Genomic DNA, 5,369 nt, shown 5'->3' on the forward strand with positions numbered 1-5,369 from the left:
AAAAAAAGAAACGCATGAATCGGAAGAGAGCACGAGTTTTCATCGTATATTTGGTAAATGAGTTCCGTTCTTCCAAAATCAAAACAATTAATCCTACGGTGGTCGAATTCGGCCCTACTGTCAGCTCTTCTTCAACGTCATCTTCAATAGTCACAGACTTGTGTGACTGTGATTAGACGAAACGGTCGAGGTGCGGGAACTACCACATTCGGGGGATTAGTGCATCGCCAACTAGCACCGGGCACTGACGGCAGCATAAAAAACAAAGGAAGCAAGTCATCCCAGGCGTAAATTCTCACAACACTATTCCTTCCACGACTTTTGTCCAAAAGCCATTATTGATGGAGTAACATCACGTATACAAAAGTCAATACTGACTATATTCTATACCCTTTCATCATTGAATGGAGGATAGTCAAGAGGGAATCTACGCCTAAAACCCACAGTTTAAGCACTTGGTTTTGGACTCGATCCCGTCCAAAAGCGACCGTGTCATTGAATCATGAGTTGATTACGTATTTAACCATTTTATGCTATGTAAACTCATAAATCAATTATCCAAAGACAAACTTCTACTTCACTAGTACCATCTGCCGTTCACTCAAAGAAGAACTTCTCTGCAAGGTCTACATGTCAAAGAGCAAGGATTCCCTGCCTCAACATCTCCAAAATATTTCTCCTTAGCATCATCGCGTATATTACGATTCTCTACCTTATTCCTACCATATGCTACGTGACAAAAGATGATTGATGTCACTTAAATAAAGAGCTTGTGGAGTTTAGCGTTCCTGGTCAGGACTCAAGAAGCGTCCAACCCTAAAACGTTTGTGGTCCTTCGTCGAAGCACCGTCCGGGGATTGATGTCTTCATCGTCTGTTTGTATCTACAAACAATTTCACTATTATCCACTCATGGCTGTTCGGTACGTGATATAAAAAATTTGCCAAGTCTTTTCTCCTGTCGTCTTCAATCATTACGTTTTTGCGTAATTACTCACCATAAAAGTAGTGATGACGAGCTGACCGAAACGCACCCACCCATTATAATGAGAGCCCACCTAACGAAAATTCGCATATCTTTGCAAGGTCGTGGACAAATCATCGCAACAACACCTCTCACTGGTTTCCTCAGCTCTTCTTGTTAAGGTACTTACAAGCTCGTCGTTCAGACTCATATTAAATCTTGCTGAAGTCCGTTATCAATCATCTCCATTTCGCGCTCGGGTCGTATAATCTTCTCAGTTCGTCACGATGGAAAAGGGTTTCTTTACTTTTGAAAGTACCATCTTTCTGAAGAATCGTTACCTTTTCTTGTATGAATTGATGTTTCAAGATATGTCTGCAAACTCACGCTTGCATTGAACTACCGCAGGATTTTCTTGATGGAGAAGAATAACTATCCACCAAATTATCAGGGTTTCCCGTACTTCCCTCCTCCATCGGCATGGATCGATCAGAATTCGGTATCATCCGACGATTGTGACTACAACACTCCCACGTGGGTCATCGTCTGCATAGTGCTTGTCGTGGTCATACTCTTCGGTTTCCTTTTCTACTACTTCCTGAGGCAAGAGAAGAAATTCTGGCAAAAAGTATCTGCTCCGGTTGCAAAGCCAGCGACACCTGCGCCAACTGCAAAGCCAGCTTGATCCAGCTCCACCAGCCAAGCCGCCGCCAGCGGGCATCCCGATTTCATTCCCTGCCTTCTGTGCAAGTAAAAGATGGAATATAATGCAGTGCATCCAAACAACAAATCAGACAGAAAATACAATAATTTATTAGTTTGAAAGCTTCTGTGGATGTTTGTGTGTTGAAACTTGAATGGTGCACGGTGACAAATCGTCTGTATTACTGTGCAACATTAAAGATTTGATCAAATAAATAGTTTTTGTGTTGGAGGATCTGTCGAATTACTTCTAATAATACATGTTCGGAACACAACAAATTATACTCTTTACATTTTTTTGTAACTCCTATACAAAATGTCGTAAATCAATCAAGTAATCCATAAACATGATAAAAGAGCGTTCCTGCTCGTGATGGAGTACTCTCGACAGCTATGCTCTATCATTGCCTCCTATTCCTGAGGAAGCGGTCGAGATTAAGCAGCATGGCGATACCCACGAAAAAGAAAGGACCGTTTATTCTCTCTTTTTTATGTGAGCCTTTCGTATTACAATCTGTACGGAGAGAATTATTAATTCTTTTTTTTTAAAAATGAAGTGCAAGGGAAAGACATCCATCTAGAAAGTATTCCTGGAACAGACGATCGTCAAGTGGGAATCTACGCGTAAAACCTGCGTTAAGAGACGCTCAATCTTTTTGAACTATGAGTTGATATTTAATCAACCGGTACATAATGTAGATACATATATCAACTATCTAACAAACTTCTATTTCACTAACACCATCTACCGTTCACTTCAACAGAACATTTTCTCCATGGTCTACCCGTCAAAGGGCGAGGCTCCTCTGCCGCTACATCTCTAGGGTATCTCCTTAGTTATAATTCCTCTATGCATATGTTACTCAAGCTCAAATACACAAAATTTGGAATACATCATCACATTATAATTTGAGTAGAAAGCCTATTCCTACCGTATGCTACACGAAGAAAATGATTACAAAAATGTATGAATCAAATTCAATGGGAAAATCGTAATCATGTCACTTCATAAAGAACTTGGGAGTTCACAAGATTCTTCATTGTTTGTTTGTATCCGCAAATCATTTCATTAGTATCAAATCATGGCTGTTTGGTACATAATATGAAATTTCGTAACACTTTGTCCTGTCGTCTTCAATCATTCATCTTACGTCCATCCTCACTATAAAGAAAGAGACGCGTTGACCAAAACACAAGCACACATAGAGAGCCATTATAAGGAGTCGTCCACCTAAGGAAAATTCTCACTTCTATGCAGGTCACATTAGAATTGGAGCACCGACACCATTGACTGGTTTGCTCGGTTCGTCTTGCGAAGGTAAGTGCAAGCACCTACTTCCGCTTATATCATATCTCGCTGAATTCCGGATCAGATCATCTCAATCTCGCGCTCGAATCATATGATCTTCTCAATTCATCATGACCATATCATGATCAAAAGGTCATCGCCTCTAGAATATGTCCGTAAACTCACCGCTTGCGTTAAACTGCAGAGAGTTTTCTTAATGGAGAACAGTAATTATCCACAGACTTATTCGGGTTTTCAGTACTTCCCTCCTCCATCTGCATGGATCGATCCGGATTCTGTATCGCCTGACGACAATAACACCCCAACATGGGTCATCATTGCTGTAGTCATTGTTGTCGTCATGCTCTGTGGTTTCCTTTTCTACTACATCCGAAGGCGAGAGAAGAAAATCCAGAAAAAAGCAACGCCACAATCTCCCGCCAAGAAGGAAAATCCGACTCCACCGCCCAAGGCAGAGGCCAAGAAGGTGGAAAGTCCGGCTCCACCCGCCAAGAAGGTGGAAAGTCCGGCTGCACCCGCCAAGCTGCCGCCAATTGGCATCCCGATATCGTGCCTAGGTCATTGTCCGTCATGCGGGCATGGAGGAGGACTATACTCTTTCTCATATACTTGCCCTCAGTGTAAGTATAAGATAGACTGTAATGTAGCGTATCCACCCAAAAAATGAAACGGAAACTACAGTAGTTTTTCTCATCTTATTGTATGCTTATGAATTTGGAAGCTTCTATGCATGTTCACGTGTGAAACTTAAATAATGCATAGTGACATATTGTCTACTTTACTGCACCACGTTAGAGATTTGATGCAATAAATTTTAATTTGGGGGGTTTATTGAATTTCTTCCCACAGTACATGAGCAGTTCCATAGTCATTGAGAGATAGATTCTCAACGGATTACAATTCTTTGCATTTTTTTGTAACTTCTGTATAAAATGTGTAAATCAACCAAGTAATCCACATTTTGCTCCCAAAAAAAAAAAAACCATGTAATCCACATAAATGATGAAAGACCATTCCTGCTCTTGGCGGAGAACCCTTTGACGGATTCGCTCTATTATTATCTCATATTTCGAAGAGTGATTGGGACTAATCCTAGCGGCAATACTTGCAGAAAAAAAAAACGAATGGACTATTTTATTCTATTTATTGGGTGGATCTTTCGTACTTCAAACAGAACAGGGTGAATTATTAACCCCTGTCCGAAATGAAGTGCTAAGGAAGGACATAACTAAAAAGTGTTCCGTGATTGAATGAAAGCGTGGTTGTAACACGAATTCTTAAAAGTCCAACGATCAAGTGATGAGATTTTTTTTTTTTTTTTTGCTTATCCGACAGTCACGAGGGATAAAGGATTAGTTCTCAAGAATCCTTAGATACACCCATCATAACAGAGTAAGAAAAAAACTTGTCGAGATTCATAATTCCTTGTTTTCATTTCAGAAAAATTTTGAACGAGTGATTCCCATATTTGAACGTACGTACGTGTTATTGCACATGTATGTGTGCGTCTTAATCTAGTTCATTGTTGCGAGTTGATGGAAGAAAATAATTTAATTTAATAATTTCTAGTTAATGACTATTTCATTTTTTGATTGATGAATCGATCAAAGTAAACTTTATTAATAGGACATATCGAACGTATAGTTGTTCAAATTGACAAGAACCAGTAGCATGATGTCTAAAATAATTTGGATCGACTTTCAGAAAAATTATCCAATCAGTCCTAAACCTACTATACAAATTTCCACCTATTTCTAAACTTCTTGATTTTGTCAATGCTTCCCTAAATTATTTTCGTGAAATTTCAATTAATTTTTGCTAGAGAATGTTGATGTGACAATCCAGTAACCGTTCTCCTACTACATGGCACAACTAAAATATGATGTGGAAGAACTTAAGCAAAACTAAGTCGTTTTGTATATCATTATTCTAAACCTTTTTCTTTATTTTGTCTTATATAATTCCTACTTATTTTCTCTAGCAATTACATGTTGTCGAGCCCAAAGAGCCGGTGTAGCTGAGATTCGTAACTAAATGACAGAGAAAAAGGTAATTATTGTACATTATTAAATGAAAAGAACATAAGTCTATTTACAATTTATATACAATTTTACCGGATGACTATTTTAAAGAGGCATAATATCAATTACAATCAATTGTAATATAAAAAATATCTCTAACATTGCTAATAAACTCTAAAACTGTATTTGGTGGACTAGATATAACTCCGGATACAATAAATATATCATATTTGATGTTAGGGAGAACACTGAATTTGGATATGTTTGGATTAAAAAATTCCATTTAGAGGGCAGAGCAAAACCATATAGGATATCTAATATGGAAAAACTAAGGAAAAAAAAAGGGTAAAAAAGGAGAAAAACATGATGGACTT

The 5,369-nt window shown here is 38.5% G+C and overlaps 2 long non-coding RNA genes across 3 annotated transcripts; both read left to right on the plus strand.

Moving 5' to 3' along the window:
* The first annotated feature begins 985 nt into the window (after positions 1 to 985).
* LOC104432797 lies at positions 986 to 1,944 on the plus strand. The gene is made up of 2 exons (XR_005548052.1): positions 986 to 1,145; positions 1,372 to 1,944. It is a non-coding gene; the product is annotated as an uncharacterized LOC104432797 (long non-coding RNA).
* Positions 1,945 to 2,847: 903 nt separating this feature from the next.
* LOC108957704 lies at positions 2,848 to 3,750 on the plus strand. 2 transcript variants are annotated; one of them, XR_005548053.1, is made up of 3 exons: positions 2,848 to 2,983; positions 3,159 to 3,440; positions 3,471 to 3,750. It is a non-coding gene; the product is annotated as an uncharacterized LOC108957704 (long non-coding RNA). The 2 variants fall into 2 exon arrangements; XR_001984691.2 differs by having other exon boundaries at positions 3,159 to 3,750.
* The last annotated feature ends 1,619 nt before the right edge of the window (positions 3,751 to 5,369 follow it).

Source organism: Eucalyptus grandis, chromosome 2, assembly GCF_016545825.1.
Source record: "Eucalyptus grandis isolate ANBG69807.140 chromosome 2, ASM1654582v1, whole genome shotgun sequence".
NCBI classification, from domain to species: Eukaryota; Viridiplantae; Streptophyta; class Magnoliopsida; order Myrtales; family Myrtaceae; genus Eucalyptus; species Eucalyptus grandis.